This window comes from Narcine bancroftii, chromosome 7, assembly GCF_036971445.1.
Source record: "Narcine bancroftii isolate sNarBan1 chromosome 7, sNarBan1.hap1, whole genome shotgun sequence".
Taxonomy (NCBI): Eukaryota; Metazoa; Chordata; class Chondrichthyes; order Torpediniformes; family Narcinidae; genus Narcine; species Narcine bancroftii.
Window position 1 is genome coordinate 163,844,758 of NC_091475.1, and position 21,606 is coordinate 163,866,363.

At 42.7% G+C, this 21,606-nt stretch overlaps 1 long non-coding RNA gene across 3 annotated transcripts in view; it reads left to right on the forward strand.

Annotated features, from left to right (window-relative positions):
• Positions 1-21,401, forward strand: part of LOC138740087 (uncharacterized) — a 64,220-nt gene extending 42,819 nt beyond the window's left edge. For all 3 annotated transcript variants that reach the window (XR_011342662.1, XR_011342660.1, XR_011342661.1), the window contains exon 3: positions 20,997-21,401. This is a non-coding gene — a long non-coding RNA (uncharacterized lncRNA). The remainder of the gene's footprint in view (positions 1-20,996) is intronic.
• The last annotated feature ends 205 nt before the right edge of the window (positions 21,402-21,606 follow it).

Here is a 21,606-nt window from a genome sequence, read left to right on the forward strand (position 1 = left end):
GTCTGAATTCTTTGCACAACAGTGCTCATGTATCTGTAGAAGTTTGTCAAGGTTTCCAATGACATATCTTTGGCTTGGCTTCGCGGACGAAGATTTATGGAGGGGTAATGTCCACGTCAGCTGCAGGCTCATTTGTGGCTGACAAGTCCGATGCGGGACAGGCAGACACGGTGACAGCGGTTGCAAGGGAAAATTGGTTGGTTGGGGTTGGGTGTTGGGTTTTTCCTCCTTTGTCTTTTGTCAGTGAGGTGGGCATATAGAACCTCAACAAAGCCCTGAGGACATTGAGACACTGACATGCTTGCTTCACCATGGCATTGGTATGCTGGGTCTAGAAAAGGCCCTCCGAGATAGTGACTCCCAAGAATTTAAATTTGCTCAGCCTCTTCACCTCTATTCCCCAAATAATCACTGAATGGTACATCTCTGGGTTTCCTTTCCTGAGGTCTACAATTAGCTCTTTGTTCTTGGTGACATTGAGTGCAAGGTACGCAATTCACCCAAGTTTTCAGTCTCTCTCCCTTTTGCTGACTCATCATTTTCTTTGCCTATAAGCCACACAGACTCAGGTATTGAGCAAGTAGAGTGAGCAGCTAAGAATCCAACCCAGTAATGTTCTGGTGCTGATGGAGATTGTGGAGGAGAAGGTCCTGGTTATTTAAGAGTTTGGTTCATACTCTCTTGCCACATCACTCATACTTTCATTTGTGTTTCAATGCTCTGTCTGCAAAAATTAACTGAATTACACTACACTGTAAAGTTCCTCAGAAGCATAATCTAATTCCCAATTATTCCCTCCAGCACCTGGTTATGAGCATCAATCTTGTGACTGAACTATTTTAGATGGAAGTGGGTTGAAATGAGCATTTAGCTTATCAACAATCTCATCAAATGGGGCACAGTCCCATTTAAATCTGAATGCTGATGAAGGTCTTTGACCTGGAATGTTCACTGTTTCTCGTTCCATATATGTTGATCTACTGAGTGTTTCAGGCATTTTCTGTTTTATTCATTGACTGCCATGTTCACGGTCCCAACAATGTTGCTTTATTGAGAATATGCATTTCTTTGCTATATATTTAACATTATCACCTTCTGCAATATTGTCAGACCTAATGAACTACGCAAAAGGTCTGAGTAAATTCTGAATGCTTCTGCGCTGAACCTTATTTTCTCAGCTTTCCAATAGATCCCATATGTGCTGTTTCTGCCACCAAATGCTTATCTCCTTCTTTGTGTATTCTAAGATTAATTTAGTTTTAAGGTGTATCTTCTTTTTCACATTTTTTATGAATTCTGAATATTCATCCTGTTGTAAATTTTGCAGTGTCGGACTTCCACACATACCATGCCTCATTCAGGATTACAAATTCTTCATGAATTGCTCTATGCTGCGATTATCACTGTTACACGTTTACTCTCCAGACCAAGAGCACCCCATGCATATTATCATATCTTCTCATGAAGGAGGCCTTTCACTGTTGAGTCCATGCCAACTCTCAGTGCAGTCCCAGAAATTCATTGACCCTCAGAAACCAATCATTTCAATTGATTTTCCTGTCATCTACCTTTACCAGGAGAAATTTTATGTTAATGTGTCACATTTGATATTCAATTAAACTGTAAGCATGGAGCAAAAATGTAACAAGATATAACCATAAGATAGAAGCAACACATTGAATTAAGTTGTGAACTTTCCTGCAGTTTACAGACTTGCGTCGCAATTGCTATTGTTGAGCCCCTAAAGGACATCTACTACCTCCAAGATGTCCTAGGTAACGGTCACTTCGATGTGACATTCAAGACCTCAGCTGAATGGCAGAGGTTGCTCCAGGACGTCCAGGAGAAGGGGAAATGTGGCTCCACTCTCATTTTTCAAGGTGCAGCCACTCTTCCACCCTTTCAACACAGAAAGAAAGAGTGGTAACAGTGCACATGTTCAATCCACATGTGCCAGTCATGGATGTGCTCAGCATCCTAGGCCATTATTTGGACATCAAAGTCATGTTTAGAATCTGCCTCCACTCCATTTCTGAGCCCTTAATCACTCCTGAAGTTCACTTAGCAGTGGGCATGTGGGCTCAGGCTGATTAACACTGGCTGAACTGTAAGGAATGCAAACTGGGGATTCCTTTGAACAAATAAAAATGGAGATAAAAATCACAACTCATGATGTGTAAAGTTAAGGCAGATATGATTTTCCTACAAAAGTGTAGTTTGCCACACCACAGAAACTATCAGAGGTGGTTGCGTTACTGCCCTTAAGGGTTGTCTGTATGGTTGGGGAAGGGAAGCCTATTGTTATGGATCCAGTCTGGGCATCTTGCTGCAGGAAGACAACTTTGCAATCACTGAGGTTGAGGAGGTGGTTAGGGGACATCTCCTTGTGGTGGACTTGAAGTACCGTGACATCCCACTTTGGTGTATGTCTCGCCTGTGCACAGCGAGAGGCTTACCATCTTCCAGCAGCTCCCACCATTGCTGGCATCATCCAGGCTGGTCATTCTTGGCGGTGACTTCAACTGCATCATCGATGCGGCTGGGCGATCCGGCAGTGCCGACAGCAGATTGGACAGCTCCTCCAGTCTCCTGGTGGTGCTGGTGAAGGACGCGCTGCTGAGTGACACCTTCTGCAAACCTTGCATTTGGAGCATAGCTTCAGCCCACCTGGACGAGGTTTGGACTGTTCAACCCAATCTCTGATAGACTTTGTGTTTGTGTAGAGGGCTGTCACAGTCAGAACCATGATGTTAAGCTGGTGTTTTTCTCTGACTAGTGCCTCCTTTGCACCTCCTGTCATCTACTGGAGGACTAGAACATGGGTATGGGAACATGGAAGCAAAACATGAAGTTACTGACCTCAGAGAACACAGAGGAATTAAGAGTATGCTGGTTGGAGAACCATGAAACCCTTCTTTGACATCCTAGTGAGGTGGATATGAGGGAGGAACTCTGAAAGGTGAAATACCAGCAAGCCTTGCCATCCACCTTGGAGTCCTCCAAGATCATCTTCCGATCCAGAGTCTGCACAGTGGAGTAGGATGGGATGTGCTTATGTTTGTTCTTCCAACAGGTTCACAAAGGGATTTCTGTGATCCATGGCCTTAAGAAAGAGGATGACTCAGAGCCATCCTCTCAGATGGGCATTCAGAGGATTTTCAGAACCATTTATTCTGAACTGTACGACACTAATGCTACAGATAGAATGGCCTCCCAAAACTTCCTGAACTGTATCACGGAGGTCTTAGATGACAAAAAGCAGGAATTTGTGGATCGGCTAATTACTCTGGGGGAGCTGACATACTCTTTCTGTTCCTTAGGGTCGAGCTAGACTCCTGGAAGTGATAGCCCAGCTTCTAGCTGAGTTGTACATGGCTCTGTGAGATTGAGTGTGCCCAGACTTGTTGGAAGTATACAATGCTATGCTCCTGGCAGGAACCATGTCAGGAAGGATATCTTCAATCTCATCTTCAAACAGAAAGGGGAGAAGCAGGATGAGGAAATAGAGATCCATATCATCGGCAGCCTCCCGCTGCTCTGAGTTACCATCACTTATGTGCAAGACAGGGGGTGAACAGCTTAGACCAGGAGAAGGCTTTTGACCAGATTTCATAAATATAAATGATGGATGTGTTCTCCAAACTGAGCTTTGAGGAGGGAATCCGAAATTGGATCAAACTGCTCTGCACAGACATCCGTAGTGCAGTCCAAATCAATGGGTGGGAGAAAGTCTGTAGTTAGGCAATGCAGCCTGCTGCTTCCAGTCTTATTTGTGTGCTGCATAGAAACCTTTGCTGAATCAATCAGGAAGGAAGAAGGTGTAAGAAGAGTGACATTGCCAGGAAGTGAAGCCACTCAGGTCAAGTACAATTGGTCTGGAGCCTGACCAGCATATTGCGGGGATTTTGAATCTGCATCAGGTGCCAGGGTAAACCTGAAGAAGAGCAAGGCAATGCTCTTCAGTAATTGGCCCAACCAATCTACCATCCCCTTCACTGTCAGATCTGACTACCTGAAGGTGCTAAGTATCTGGTTTGGAGGGGCTGAGGCATGCAACAAGAATTGGTTGGAGCAGGTTGCAAAGGTCCACCAAAAATTGAGTTTATGTGCGCAGCACTCCCTCTCATTAATTGGGAAGAACCTGGTCATTAGGTGTGAGGTGGTCTTTATCCTGTTGTACATGGTGCAGGTATGGCCCAACCCTTACACCTCCACCCTGGTGGTTTCCAGAGCAGTTTTCCAATTTGTAAGGGGGTACAAGATGGAAAGGGTCCAAAGGAGCGCCATGTACAAGTCGCCAGACAAAGGGGGGAAGGGCGTATACAATGTGGCCCTCATCCTGATGGCCACTTGCATGTGTAGCTGCATCAGGCTATACGTGGAACCAAAATATGAGGCCACTATGTACTGAGGTTCTATCTGTCCCAGGTATTGCAAAGGATAGGCCTGGTCCTGTTACCATGCAACATCCCAGTCAGATGGACTTTGTCGCACCTCCTCTCCTTCATAGAAAAGTTTTTCCATAACAATACCTTCAACCATTAGGCAGTGGTCAGCATAGAACATCCTGCAGAAACTGAGAGACAAGGTCTTGATGGACTTGGTGAGATGGTTCCCTGAGTAGACCGTCCAGGTCATGTGGTGGAATGCCTCATCGCCAGGGCTCACAAACAAGCACCAGGACTTGGTCTGGCTGGTGGTGAGAGGAGCCCTCCCAGTGAGGATCCTTCTTGTACAACCTGAAAATTATCCACCATGCAGGTTGTCCTCGAGATGATTATGGTAGAGTGGAGACTGCCACCCACCTCTTTGCTGAATGCAGATTCGCAAAGAGTGTGTGGAGAAAGATGTAAGGTCCTTGTCACCATTCATCCCCAGCAGCAGCGTGACAGAGGGCTCTCTGGTCTATGGGCTGTTCCTGGGGATACCTGGAGCCAGACATCCAGAATTGCTGGAAGGCCATCAACTTGGTGAAAGGCACACTTTGTTCTGCCTGAAACCTCTTGGTCTTTCAGCGTACTGAGATGTCGGTCCAGGACTGCTATTGATTGGCATATTCCAGACTGCAGGAGTACATGCTGAGGGATGCACTGAAGCTTTATGTAGCCAACACAAGGGTGGTATGGGGAAGTTCTATAGTCTAGAGCCTTCCTATTGCAGGGTATTGAGGAACTGAGACCATGGGGAAGTTCCTTGACCAAAAGTTGGGAGAAACAACAAGATGCCACAGTGGTGGAAGCAGTGTATTGAGAGAACAAGTATAACAAAGTACATTGATGAGAATGTAGAGATATGACTGACTTGATGGTTTTCTTTCTGTAAATAATTTATAGTGAATAAAGTATATTTTTGGCTAAAAAATATCATCAATATCCTTGGATGTTGGATGTAGGCATGGTGCAGTTTGCACTGACCACAAACTTAACTGGACAAGTTACAAAAGCAGGTCAGAGTCATTTTACATCATGTGTCTCACCTCCTCATTCTCCAAACCCTTTCTTTCTATGTTAGAACAATGGCTTATAGTTAGAATTCGGTCATGGTCCATAATAATATACCAGATTTTTTGAACAAGGTAAAGTAAGTGCTATGATCTTATTACATGGTATAGCAAGCACAATAGACAACAGGAGCTGGAGTAGGCCATTTGGCCTGTCAGGCCAGCACTGCCATTTTAGATCATGGCTGATCATTACCATCAGTACCCCTTTTTAGCCTTATCCCCATAACCCTTAACTCCGTTACCCACAAGAGTCTTATCTAACTCTCTTTTGAACATAGTCAGCGAATCCACCTCTACCACCCTCTGTGGCAGAGCATTCCACAGATTCACACTTCTCTGGGTAAAAAAATGCTTTCTCATCTCCGTCCTAAAGGGCCTACCCTGTATTCTTAAACTATGCCCTCTAGTCCCCGTCTCCCCCATAATTGGGAACAAGTAATCAGACTTCACCTTGTCTATCCCCCTGATGATTTTGTATACCTCAATCATGTCCCCCCTCATCCTTCTAAACTCCAATGGATACAAGTCCAGTTTTTCTAGCCTTGCTGCATATGACAACCCTGCCATCCCTGGAACTAACCTTGTAAATCTGCGCTGCACACCCTCTATAGCTAGTATGTCCTTCCTCAAGTTTGGAGACCAGAACTGGACGCAATACTCCAGGTGGGGTCTCACCAGGGCCCTGTATAACTGCAGAAGGGCGTCTCTGTTCCTATACTCCAATCCCCTCTTTATGAAAGGCAACATTCCATTTGCCTTCTTCACAGCTTTCTGAACCTTCATGCTAGCCTTCAGTGACCGGTGAACAAGTACACCCAGATCCATTTGCACTTCCCCACTCCCTAGCTTGTCTCCATTTAAATAATACTCAGCTTTCCTATTACTTCCCCCAAAATGAATAACCTCACATTTGTTCACATTGAAATTCATCTTCCATTTAGCCGCCCACTCCTCCAGCCTGTCCAAGTCCCTCTGCATTTTCTGTTCCTTATTATATGTTTCTTCATCCATGCATAGGATCGTGATGAATTACTGTCTAGTTGACTAGATTAGTGCAAAAAACATTCAAGAACCTAAATGTTGTCCAAAGCAAAACAATCTGCATGATTGGCAGCCCATCTACCCCCGAATAGGCTCTCTCTATATCATTCTGGTTGCAATATGTAGCATCTGCTAAACACCCTGTAGCATCCAACCAATGTTTCTTTGGCAACCTCTCTAAGCTGTACCTTCTGCTAATTATATAAGCAAGTGGCACAGGTACATTGAAAGACCATCATCTGTAATTTTTCTTCCCAGTTACAACCTATCTGACCACGAATAGTATCAGCAATCCTTAATCTTTCTCTTTCTAAATCCTCAAACTAACATTGAGGTAGTGAGTCATGGAGTCACACAGCGAAGAAACAGGCCCATCAGCCCAACATGTCCATGATGAACATCAAATGTTGGAAAATATTCAAGAGACATTCAACAGTTCAGTCAGCATCTGGAGAAAAAGAAACACATTGTTTCAAGTTGAAAACCCCTCTGCATATTATTATGAGTTCCCATTTTAGTAAAATGGGATTAAGGGATAGTATAGACAGGAGGAGGGGCCTGCCTCCCCTCCTAGGTCGGTCCATACTGCCCGGACCGGGGCCTCCGTCTGCCTCACTCGACCGAGGCCGGGGCCGCCGTCTCCCCCTTGCTCCTGCCCGTATCGGGGCCGCCGCCGTCTACCCTTCGCCCGGACCGGGGCCGGGGCCGCTGCTGCTCTCCCTGTGCCCGGACTGGGGCCGCCGTCTCCCCCTTGCTCCTGCCCGGATTGGGGCCGCCGCCGTCTACCCTTCGCCCAGACCGGGGCCGGGGCCGGGTAAGAAACCTGCATAGGAGAAGGCCACTCCGATATAAAACCTACGACCCAAGGACCTCGCTGCCACGTCCCAGCTTGCTTGGCCACGGCACACGAACCATGGGTGTAAAGGGTGGGGCCAGTACTGCGCGCACTGCACTCCACCTAAAAGCTCCTTTGCGCAGGCCCGAGGACAGGTCCACGTCCTCCCCCTCCACGTCCTCCCCCTCCACGTCCTCCCCCTCCACGTCCTCCCCCTCCACGTCCTCCCCCTCCACGTCCTCCCCCTCCACGTCCTCCCCCTCCACGTCCTCCCCCTCCACGTCCTCCCCCTCCACGTCCTCCCCCTCCACGTCCTCCCCCTCCACGTCCTCCCCCTCCACGTCCTCCCCCTCCACGTCCTCCCCCTCCACGTCCTCCCCCTCCACGTCCTCCCCCTCCACGTCCTCCCCCTCCACGTCCTCCCCCTCCACGTCCTCCCCCTCCACGTCCTCCCCCTCCACGTCCTCCCCCTCCACGTCCTCCCCCTCCACGTCCTCCCCCTCAAAAGATGCTCACAAACTCAAGCTAGCATGCTGGAACATCAGAACCATGCTAGATAAGACTGACAGCCATCGACCTGAACGTCGGTCTGCCCTCATTGCACATGAACTCCTCAGACTTGACATCGACATAGCCGCTCTCAGTGAAGTCCGCCTGGCAGATGTAGGCAGCTTCCAAGAACGCGGCGCGGGCTACACACTCTACTGGTCTGGCAAGCCTTCGGATGAACGACGCCTATCTGGTGTAGGCTTCATGGTCAAGAGCTTCATTGCCTCCAAACTCGAAAACCTTCCGACAGGCCTCTCGGACCGAATCATGTCCATGCGACTCCCACTTCAAAACAAGCGTCACATCACCCTCATCAGTGTCTATGCTCCAACCCTCCAGGCGGAACCAGCAGAAAAGAACAAGTTCTACACCGACCTGCGCAACCTCATCCAACGTACCCCTACAGCCGACAAGGTTGTCATCCTGGGCGACTTCAACGCTCGTGTCGGCAAAGACTCAGAAACCTGGCCAGGAATCCTGGGCAAGCATGGCGTCGGCAAGTGCAACGACAATGGGCGCCTCCTGTTGGAGCTCTGCGCAGAACAGCGGCTTGTCATTACAAACACCCTTTTTCAGCAGAGGGACAGCCTTAAGACCACCTGGATGCATCCCCGATCCAAACACTGGCACCTCCTGGACTACATCCTGGTGCGAGAAAGTGACAAACAAGATGTGCTCCACACCAGGGTCATGCCTAGCGCGGAATGCCACACTGACCACCGGCTGGTTCGCTGCAAGCTCAACCTTCACTTCAAGCCAAAGCCCAGGAACAATAAAGCCCCCAGAAAGAGGTTCAATGTTGGAAAACTGCAGTCAGACGAAGCGAGAGGAAACTTCCAGGCAAACCTCAAAGCAAAGCTCGACGTTGCAACCCGCCTCACGGACCCGTCCCCTGAAACCCTCTGGGATCAGTTGAAGACTACCATACTGCAATCCACTGAAGAGGTACTGGGCTTCTCCTCCAGGAAAAACAAGGACTGGTTTGACGAAAACAGCCAGGAAATCCAGGAGCTGCTGGCAAAGAAGCGAGCTGCCCACCAGGCTCACCTTACAAAGCCGTCCTGTCCAGAGAAGAAACAAGCCTTCCGTCGCGCATGCAGCCATCTTCAGCGCAAACTCCGGGAGATCCAAAATGAGTGGTGGACTAGCCTCGCCAAACGAACCCAGCTCAGCGCGGACATTGGCGACTTCAGGGGTTTCTACGAGGCTCTAAAGGCTGTGTACGGCCCCTCACCCCAAGTCCAAAGCCCGCTGCGCAGCTCAGACGGCAAAGTCCTCCTCAGCGACAAGATCTCCATCCTCAACCGATGGTCAGAACACTTCCAATCTCTTTTCAGTACCAACCGCTCAGTCCAAGATTCCGCCCTGCTCCAGCTCCCTCAACAGCCCCTAAGGCTAGAGCTGGATGAGGTTCCCACCCTGGATGAGACATATAAGGCAATCGAACAACTGAAAAGTGGCAAAGCAGCAGGTATGGATGGAATCCCCCCAGAAGTCTGGAAGGCTGGCGGCAAAACTCTGCATGCCAAACTGCATGAGTTTTTCAAGCTTTGTTGGGACCAAGGTAAACTGCCTCAGGATCTTCGTGATGCCACCATCATCACCCTGTACAAAAACAAAGGCGAGAAATCAGACTGCTCAAACTACAGGGGAATCACGTTGCTCTCCATTGCAGGCAAAATCTTCGCTAGGATTCTACTAAATAGAATAATACCTAGTGTCGCTGAGAATATTCTCCCAGAATCACAGTGCGGCTTTCGCGCTAACAGAGGAACCACTGACATGGTCTTTGCCCTCAGACAGCTCCAAGAAAAGTGTAGAGAACAAAACAAAGGACTCTACATCACCTTTGTTGACCTCACCAAAGCCTTCGACACCGTGAGCAGGAAAGGGCTTTGGCAAATACTAGAGCGCATCGGATGTCCCCCAAAGTTCCTCAATATGATTATCCAACTGCACGAAAACCAACAAGGTCGGGTCAGATACAGCAATGAGCTCTCTGAACCCTTCTCCATTAACAATGGCGTGAAGCAAGGCTGTGTTCTCGCACCAACCCTCTTTTCAATCTTCTTCAGCATGATGCTGAACCAAGCCATGAAAGACCCCAACAATGAAGACGCTGTTTACATCCGGTACCGCACGGATGGCAGTCTCTTCAATCTGAGGCGCCTGCAAGCTCACACCAAGACACAAGAGAAACTTGTCCGTGAACTACGCTTTGCAGACGATGCCGCTTTAGTTGCCCATTCAGAGCCAGCTCTTCAGCGCTTGACGTCCTGCTTTGCGGAAACTGCCAAAATGTTTGGCCTGGAAGTCAGCCTGAAGAAAACTGAGGTCCTCCATCAGCCAGCTCCCCACCATGATGACCAGCCCCCCCACATCTCCATCGGGCACACAAAACTCAAAACGGTCAACCAGTTTACCTATCTCGGCTGCACCATTTCATCAGATGCAAGGATCGACAATGAGATAGACAACAGACTCGCCAAGGCAAATAGCGCCTTTGGAAGACTACACAAAAGAGTCTGGAAAAACAACCAACTGAAAAACCTCACAAAGATAAGCTTATACAGAGCCGTTGTCATACCCACACTCCTGTTCGGTTCCGAATCATGGGTCCTCTACCGGCACCACCTACGGCTCCTAGAACGCTTCCACCAGCGTTGTCTCCGCTCCATCCTCAACATCCATTGGAGCGCTCACACCCCTAACGTCGAGGTACTCGAGATGGCAGAGGTCGACAGCATCGAGTCCACGCTGCTGAAGATCCAGCTGCGCTGGATGGGTCACGTCTCCAGAATGGAGGACCATCGCCTTCCCAAGATCGTATTATATGGCGAGCTCTCCACTGGCCACCGTGACAGAGGTGCACCAAAGAAAAGGTACAAGGACTGCCTAAAGAAATCTCTTGGTGCCTGCCACATTGACCACCGCCAGTGGGCTGATAACGCCTCAAACCGTGCATCTTGGCGCCTCACAGTTTGGCGGGCAGCAGCCTCCTTTGAAGAAGACCGCAGAGCCCACCTCACTGACAAAAGGCAAAGGAGGAAAAACCCAACACCCAACCCCAACCAACCAATTTTCCCTTGCAACCGCTGCAATCGTGTCTGCCTGTCCCGCATCGGACTGGTCAGCCACAAACGAGCCTGCAGCTGACGTGGACTTTTTACCCCCTCCATAAATCTTCGTCCGCGAAGCCAAGCCAAAGAAAGAAGAGACAGGAGGAACTGAATGGTCACAATTAACATTCAACAGTCCACACAAGCACCGTCACAGCCCAGTGACAATTCAATACATTGGAAGAACTGAGGGAAGGCTTGTCACAGTCTGTTCCAGATTCGATATCTTTGCAAAGACATTGTGATTTTTCAGGGAAGAGCCATTCTGACAGCTGAAGAGAAAACAGCTTTTTGAAGCAGCTCTTGTGTCCATCCATTTTGTAGGATACAGAGCAAAGCATGCTCTGTGAATGACTGGGCCTTTTTGGTGGATTGACCTGTACCAGGAGGGTCTTTTGGGAAGCAAAGCGCTTCATTATGATTGTGACTAACAGTGAAAGTCACTTGGAGAGACCGGTGCTAGGGTCTTGGAAGCTTTGTGGAGGCTGCACAGTTCGAGTCTTGCCTACAAAAGGACCAGGAGTGCTGTGATCACAGCTCGTGTTAATGGACATTTCTTCAAAAGCAACACAGAGAATTGGAGAGTCTGCAGCAGCCACAACTCCAGTCTTCCTATCAATTCATCATTAATCCTGGGCATCAAATTATACACTTCAACACTGAATTTAAAAGAGCGAACTTTGAAGTAACTTTCTAGATTTTGGTCTGGACTGTAATGGTTTGAGTATATCACTCTCTCTCTCTCACACACACACACACACACACACACACACACACACACACACACACACACACACACACACACACACACACACACACACACACACACACACACACACACACACACACACGTGTACACCTCTGCATAGTTGGAGATAGATTTAGTGTTAAGTATATTTTAAGAGTTAGATATAAAATAAGTGGTTTAAAATTAAACAACGTCTGGCTCATTGTCTATTGCTTCTTGTTACGCACGGTTCGTATCCAAATTAATTGGCTCAGGGTTTCCAGAATTTAAGATTCCAGCATCTCCCTTCTTTCAGTTTCCATCTGCATTGAACTGCAATGGTTCAATGAGCTGGTGCCTCACCACTATCTCAAGGGGAGGTTAGACATGTTCAAATAACACTGCTCACTTTGCTGATGGAATAAGAAAACTAAAAATAAAACATGTTAAAGATGACATTTTCAAATTTGAACTTTATGGAGGGAATAAATTCATTTATTTTTATGATGCCATTAGTTTATTTGTTTCATTGTGAAATGGTTGGACTTGGTTTTGGCCTCATACAGACAATCATTCCTTTCTATCAATCCCATTATATTTGTGTTGTTAAAGAGTGAGGAATCTTCCACAGCGAAAAATGTATCTCATTGGGACAGACCTCTCTGGCTTTTACTGGCAATTCCAAACAGAAACGAGTCAGTGATTAACTGGAGCCTGAATCAGATTTTTAATACAGAGGGCCAAGTCTGTCAGTTTAACTCTTCACTAGATAGACCTGAATGTTGCTCCAGCACTTTCATCCCTAACGTCGAAGTACTCGAGATGGCAGAGGTCAACAGCATCGAGTCCACGCTGCTGAAGATCCAGCTGCGCTGGGTGGGTCACGTCTCCAGAATGGAGGATCATCGCCTTCCCAAGATCGTGTTATATGGCGAGCTCTCCACTGGCCACCGTGACAGAGGTGCACCAAAGAAAAGGTACAAGGACTGCCTCTTGGTGCCTGCCACATTGACCACCGCCAGTGGGCTGATATCGCCTCAAACCGTGCATCTTGGTGCCTCACAGTTTGGCGGGCAGCAACCTCCTTTGAAGAAGACCGCAGAGCCCACCTCACTGACAAAAGGCAAAGGAGGAAAAACCCAACACCCAACCCCAACCAACCAATTTTCCCCTGCAACCGCTGCAACCGTGTCTGCCTGTCCCGCATCAGACTTGTTAGCCACCAACGAGCCTGCAGCTGACGTGGACATTTTACCCCCTCCATAAATCTTCGTCCGCGAAGCCAAGCCAAAGAAAAAAAGGAGATAGAGCTGAGAAAGAGCCAAGATCTTGACTGATTTAATTGATTTCAATGAGAAAGTGAAGGTTTTTGATTAAGGAGAAAGAGAAAGGCAAGTTGTTTGTTAAAGATGTGTTTTAGTTGTATGTTTTTGGAACCTAGTCCATCTTTCAATGCAACCAGGCTCCTTGGCACATATACCAGCTATCTCTAAAATATATGCTCTGTTACCATTTAACCCTGCATTAAGACCAATAATGCATTGTCAGAACATCCCTTGCCTGTATGTATAGTTGTTCCTCAAAGCATCAGATCCTTGTATCATTTTTCAAAAGACATCTATCCCTTCCTTCAGCTCATACAAATCTCCCTTTAAGAGATGAGGAGCACATTTTTCAGTACTGTTAACCACTCAAAATATTGAAGACTCTGGCAACGAGAATAGCCAGTGAATCGTGCAAGTAGTGAAAGATGTGACAGAAATGCAAGTCTTTGACCTCCTTATTTACATTTTCATATGGAGGGTCAACTGCAATTTTACTGATTTACAAGTCAACTTTATTGTTAGTCAGCTTGTGCTTTAATTAAAATGTCGGAGATGAAATTCAAAGTGAGGAAGATAAAATAATGAAATTTGATACTAATATTAAGGAGAAATAATTAAATCAAATGCCAGGATTTAAAGGTGGTGCAGACACTTAGAAATTTATGGGTTCATCTGCATTAATGTTGAAAAATAAAGTTGTTAAAACTGTTAGAGAGCCCTTCTGAATTCATAAGTAAAAGTGTTGAGAAAAAAAACCACACACACATGGAAGTTATCATATACCTTTATAAATCATGACTTAGACTTCAACCAGAGGGTGGGTAATTTTAAATTAGTGCTTGTCTCTTATACTGTTGTTTGTAAGTACAAGTAAATGTGTTTCTGTAAAGCATTTATTGATAACTTGTAGCATCATACTTTTCTAATTTATTGCAAAATATCTTGGTCCATACTGCAACAAACAGTTCACAAAATGAAATAGATCATTGTATAAAGCACAGGAAATGTTTAATAGAGGACTGCATAACCACAAGAATATACATATTATATTAAAAGTCTGCAAATCACAACTCACTTATGAAATCTCTACAGTGGTGTATTAACTCTGCCAGTAGCAGGTGCTGCATTTTCCTCATTCTCTCAGAAAAACAATTCAAGCCCTGTGATTCACTGAAAACCTGCAGAACGTATTGAAATGCAATGATGTAAAAGGCTGCAATTTCAATCACGTCATAGCAATTTATTTCAAAATATTTCTGGTTACCATTCTTTATTTCTGGCCCAGCTGATTATACAGTCATATAAATAAAAATTGTTCCATCTTTTTCCCTAAAGTCATGAAAATTATCAAGTAAACTTCAGAGGCATTAAAAATTCTTAAAACAACCTATTGTGGATCATGAGTCAGATTTTCACTGTTATTTCCAGGTAGACCTTCCCTTGGCCTACTTGAGCACCCAAGAACCAGGCGCCAGAGGAGGGATCATTGACCTGTTGTACTGGCATTACTTCTTTGAATGAATGCCACCTGCCTCTTTTTCAAACATTTCAACCATTTAACCAAGTCACTTTTGAAAGTTACCATTATAAATGTGCTTTCAGGCAATTCATTCAGGCCATAACAAATTGCTGAATAAAGAAAAAAAACAGTTCTTTTCTCTCATGGCAATTTTTGTTCGTTAAATTAAATCTCTGTCCCTTGATTACTGACCCTGTTCCCAGCAGAAACGGGTTTTCCCTATCAAAATCAATCATACTTTGGTACAACTCTATTAAATCACCCTCCCTGTTCTAAGGTGAGTTGCCTACCCATAATTGAATTCCCTCATCCATGGTATGGTTTCAGTAAATCTCCCCTGCAACTTCTCAAAGATTTAGACATGTATTTCATTGGACACCACCCTCTGGTTGAAGTCTAAGTCATGATTTATAAAGGTATATGATAACTTCCATGTGTGTGTGTTTTTTTTTCTCTTAACACTTTTACTTATGAATTCAGAAGGGCTCTCTAACAGTTTTACCAACTTTATTTTTCAACATTAATGCAGATGAACCCATAAATTTCTAAGTGTCTGCACCACCTTTAAATCCTGGCATTTGATTTAATTATTTCTCCTTAATTTTAGTATCAAATTTCATTATTTTATCTTCCTCACTTTGAATTTCATCTCCAACATCCTGTTCAATTTACATTTTTATTGCGTTAAGTCTACTAATTTCCCTGCATTCTCTGATACATTTCCAGATCTTGTATCCCTTTATTTTATTTATATGATGTGGAACTTGCATTTATTCCACCTTTCTAATTCCTATTGAGATGGCAGTGGTAAGCTGGTCAGGAAAAGATTAACAGAGAGATCACCATAATGATGAGCAAGTGTGGAACAGGAATAGTGTAACAAGCAATTCTTTGACTGTGAATGGTTAGCAAAAAATAGTTCATCTTTATTAGCATTTGATCCTGCCACTGAGTCTGCTTACCATAAACTGCCATTGAGAATGTCCTGATCTCCTGAAACTTCTCACTCTAACCCTGTAGTTGCAAGTCCATCCAATCATCCACTGCAGTGGTTGCTGCATTTCTCACTTTGGAATGATGTGCAGAATCATCTTATCTATGATAGTCATTCCTCTCACAGCCTCCACCTCAAATTTTGTGTTCCACTGCCAACCAAGGATCAGAAATCAATGAAATACACAGAGTGAAAATAAAATTGCCTGTTAAATCATTTAGTTCCATCTTTAAAAATGTATGCGATAGACAGAAAATTCTGTTGTCACACTGAATTGAGCTGTTCAGCAGTAGAGCTACACATTAATTGGGATGAAAATCTTCAAAAAACTTTGTATTTCTGCAAAGAAATTTACTTGTGCCAGAACAATATAAATATCTGACTTGTATTAGAACCATCATTTTAGATATTAATGTATTCCAAAATTCCTACACCCTCTTTAACCAGTCAGCTTTGAACAGACTGCAGTGTGACCTGAACTTGTTTACTGACTGTTCAGGCAATTTTATCTGCACTGTTAAACTGAATCCATTGTAACAGCCCCAAAATGCAGAAAGCAGCAAAGTAAGCTGAAGCCATGGCCTTCTGCTTTACCTTGAAGCCCACTCAAAGTTTAAGCATTTCTCTTATAATAGAAGATGGCATGCATCAGTACATCCAAGAGAGCGAGATATCAAACAGGGAGAGTTCTGTGGGAAATCGGAAGAACAATGGAAGAGAGTGGTATTTAGAGCAGACATGCAGCAATTCAAAAGTCAGGGATGTAAAATCTAAAAATTCTGAAGTTTGCACTCACCCTGGTGTTTGTAGAATCTGCAAATACATGTTTTAAAAACAATCAAGTATTATTTCCCATTGTGCTTATCAAGCAAACTGAAATTCTCAAATCCTAAACATTTGCTTTGGACAATATTATTGACTCCATTTGATTTTAAAGTGGTGCAATTAATTTACATTGTAAAGTTGCACATAAAGTTATGTCATAGTAAGTGAGATTTTATAGTGAAAAAGAACTTTTGCAGAATAAATTGTTTTTTCTCAAAACATGAAATAGTAGTTTGGTCGTTAATTGTATTTTCTGGAAACTTGATATGCCTAATTGAAGATAAGTACATATAACCTGAATTAAGTGTTGCTTTACTAAATCTGGCATTAACATTTAATTATAAGGCAAGGAACATTTATTTGACCAGAAACTGATATCTGTTTTCTGATAGTTCAATGATTCTGACTGTTTGATTAATTGTTTCAACAATAGATGAAATATTAAATCACTAAAATGTATTCCTCTTCAATAATATATAATTAGAATCACATGCAAATAATCATAAAATATTTCCCAAGGAAAAAAAAATAAAACATCTATTAACATTTACATCTTAGAAATAATGAAGAGTCAATTTCTGTAATATTAGTGGTGCTGTGAAACATTGGTACTGAAGTAATTTCCATTTTTTTTCTAAACTAAGTCAGAGAGAATTAGTATGCAGCAGGCAACCAATAATGTGGCAGCACCCCTTTTGAGCACTCTTCTGCAAGTAAAAGGAATGCAACATTAAGTTAGGATCACTGACTGGATCTTTGTCTCACTACAGAATAGGAATATTAGTTCATAAATTGTTTTCTGTACTATATTGAGAACTGAACACTAATGGGTTCCTGTCTATGATATTTCACTCATCTCTTGATCAAAAGTCATTGATCTGAAATATGATCTGCATTTTTGTTCTCCAGCACAGCTGAATATTTATGTTTTTGTATCAGTCTTTGCTGTTCATCTGATCTCAATGAAGTATCTCAGTGGCCACAGTTAAATACTAGGCAACAACTGAGATACTTCCACCTGGATGAGGCATTAGATGGAAAGTTATAGTGTGATTGCAGGTGCATAGGTGCCGTGGTGGCCTGATGATGTGGTTGATGGAGGCAGAAATTGAAGATTCAATATGATTCTCTTTATGTTCCTGCATTTGGCCTTTGCTCATACCATGTCTTTGAGTTAAGTTTTTAATTAAGGGAGTGGTGCAATGCCAGTTTTATTATCAATTTGTAAATTTCTAAAATTACATTCTTTTAGTGCTTGTTGAAAGTAAAAGTCAAACCTTCACTACTGCTCAAAGAGTAGGATACTTCTGATATCATAGCCAGGAATTACCTTTTAAAAAACATCATTAAACTTTGGTATTAATTCTTTATTTTGTTACTTTCCTTCGAATTTGCTGTGTAAAATAGTTAATGTGTTTCTCTATATTAAAGCTCTGAATACACTTTATAACTATCTCATTGATTGATGTCAAAATAGATGTAATATTCTACCTTCAAATTTCTATTTGTAAAGGGTCTGCCATAAAATAACTACCAAAGGTAAACAGACATTTTAAAAATGGATGCATGTGCTAATGTTGGTTGTGCATTTCTTCTATATAAAAGCAGAATGTCTTGCACTCCAGTCATCGTTTCTTGGTTAATTATCAACCATCAAGGAAAGGCTAAAACAAATCTGGGCACAATGAGCAAACCTGGTCGTTCCCTGGCACCAGACAAACATTTGTGCCAAAACTGGATTTCATCTACTTTTGGAGCTGGATGGGCAAAAGTAGTGCTCGGTTAGGTTATCATAAAACAATGACAAAATCCTGGTAAAAATGTATTAGGTTACTTTTCACCCTGGATCACATTAGTAAGGTTTTGAATGAATTTTTCTCAACTGTGTAGAAGATGGACAGGAGAACATCATTGGGGCATTGATAGTGGGATCTAGAACAAATTATCATGTAAAGGCAGAGCTATTAGATGGTGCTATGGATTTTAAAATGACCAATGAGATACATCCAAGAATGAGATTAGAGGGGCTTTGATAGAAACTTCCACATCTTATTTGGCCACAGAAGAAGAACCAGATGACTTGAAGACAGCAAATGTGGTGATTTTTTTTCAAGAAGAATCAGCAAGATCAATACAGATGACTGTGTGATGTGTGTTTAATGTCAGCAATCTGGGAATTAATGGGAAAAGTTCTGAAGGACAAAGATTATTCTGCAGTTGGAGAGGCAATGGTAAATCGAGGTTTTATTATGGGGAGATCTTGTTTGACTAATATGTCTAGATTTTTTTGAAGAGGTAAAGGTATGTCAGTAAAGGTTGTCTATCTGGATCTAAATGAGACTGTTGAAAAGGTCCCACATAGGTTTGGTCCAAAATGGATTCCAGAAGAATTTAGCAAAATGAATCGCGGCAGAGGGTGATGATTGGGATTGTTTTTGCTATTGAAAGCCAATAACCAGACATGTAGCAACATGAATGATAAGGAGAATATTGTTGTTTATTATTTACATGAACAATCTAGATACAAATGGAATGATTGGTAGGTTCACACATAACAGAGAAATTGCTGGTATTGTTGATAGGGAGGAAGGTATTTGCAAGAATGTTGATTAGTTGGGAAGATAGAGCAGCAGATGATGGAATTTAATCCTCAAAAAAAAGTGAAGTATTACAATTTGGGATGACTAATAAGGCAAGGGAAATTTAACTTAATGTTCAGATCCAAAAGTATACAGGGAAATATATATTAATGTTCAGATACAAAGATATACTAAAGAACAGGAAAACTTTGGTATACACATCAAAGAATTCCTGAAGTCAGGAGAATTGGAAAATAAGGTGATCAAGAAGGTAGAATGGATACATCCCTTCATTAGCCAAGTGATTAAAAAATAAGACTTATGCTACAACTGTATGAAACACTGGAGTTCTGTGTGCAGTTCTATTCATTATTGTCATTATGGGAAGCATGGGTTCACAATGGAGATGGTGCGTGGGATGGAGCATTTCAGAAAAGCAGAGAAACTGAATAAGCTGGATTTGTTTTCCTTTAAGCAGAGAAGAATAACAGAGACTTAAATGAGGTATACTAAAGGGCCAATCGTGAAAGCCTGACCACTTATCATCTATATGCAGAGAATACAAGTTTATGATAGGGACCTGAATATTTAAAGGGAATATTTTAACTCAAACAGTGAATCAATGGTACTCATGAGGAGGTGGTGGAAGCAGGTACTATCAAAAGTGTGCATATGATAGAAAGCAGTGTAGTAGTGGAGGGGTGTTAATCTGACTGAAGGTCTATGACAAGTATATTTTGGATATTGTTGGGGAGGATGACCTACAAGAGATGGTGATCAGGCCTCTGGCATGGAGTCTGGACCTCTGGCTGAGAAGGGAAAAGAGGAGAAGAGGCGAGCTGTAGTGATTGAGGATTCCAAAGTTAGAGGGACAGATAAGATGTTCTGTGGAAGAGATCAAATATTTGGAACCAGAGTGTTAGAGCACAGAGGTGTGGACGAGGGAAAGATGATGTGAAAATTGCATGCAACATTAGAAGCCATAAGGTTGTACATGGTGGAAATATTCTCAGGTGCATCTATTTCAATGAAGAGAGAATTGTAGGAAAAGCAGATGAGCTTAGAGCGTGGTTTGGCACGTTATGGCTTATTTATTTATCTCTCTCTATATATAGATATATAGATATCTATATATCTATAGATATCTATATCTATAGATATAGATATATATATATATCTATAGAGATATAGATATATATCTATAGAGATATAGATATATATCTATAGAGATATAGATGTATATCTATAGAGATATAGATGTATATCTATAGAGATATAGATGTATATCTATAGAGATATAGATATATATCTATAGAGATATAGATATAGATCTATATAGAGATATAGTTATAGATCTATATAGAGATATAGTTATAGATCTATATAGAGATATAGTTATAGATCTATATAGAGATATAGATATAGATCTATATCTATATCTCTATCTCTATATAGAGATAGAGATATATATATAATTTATTTATTTATATACATATTTAGTAAAGTTACTTTGTGGGTTGGACAGGGAAAGATATGTACAAATAACAACCTTTTTTTTAAAGCAGATGCAAGGTACCTACGACCAAGCTGTAAACAGCTTGTTCATTGTTCACTTGAAATACTATCAAAATGAATATTTACTTAAGAGGATATCTGTTTAACAAAAGGACATCTGCCATATGACTCAGGTTTTTCAGATTTTGAATCTAAAAACCAGTATTGATCAAGCAAGTCCTGTGATTCAGACACCTCGAAAAGCAGCATTTTAGAATCATCAACCAGTGTCATCTGCAGACAGAATTAAAGTGACTTCAGGAAAGATGGTCACTTCTGCTGATTCTCCTTGTCAAAAGAGAGCAGTAATACTGTAGCCATTGTAAAGGTCACTTTTGACTGACCCATATCTGGTTAAAGAAAGCAAGATAATTCTTATATTTGGATTGTGATCATTTTGATGGTTATTTTGTTTGATCCTTGCAGGGTCTTTGAAAGCATCGTGGACATCACAAATCTCATAACCCTTATGCAAGAAAGAGGGGAATTGTGATAAATCATGCATATGAAAGAATATTTCTCTCAAAAGCAACTCGACAAGAACTTCTGAGTTTTGAGGTCTGATGACTCGTTATTCCAACTCCATAATTACTTCTGAACAACAGTTTAAAAGTTCTAAGATTCAACACAAGATTTCTTCAACTGAACTTTCGATTAACTAAGCTGTAATGGTTTGGGTAATTTACACACACACACACACACACACACACACACACACACACACACACACACACACACACATATATATTTGACATAGTTGGGGTTAAGTTTAGATTCAAGTAAAATGTTATTTTACTAATAACTATTTAATAAAAAATAGTGTTTTAAAGATACCATTGTCTTGGTGAATTTCTATTGCTGCTGTTCCATAACATAACACTTTCGATGCGATAGAATGGGGGGATGAAAGTAGAAGGAGTGCCATTGCTTATCAAGGAAAATATCATAGTTGTGCTCAGGTAGGATAAGCCAGAGCGCTCACCTACTGAGGCTATATGGGTGGAGCTGAAGAACAGAAAAGGTATGATCACACTCA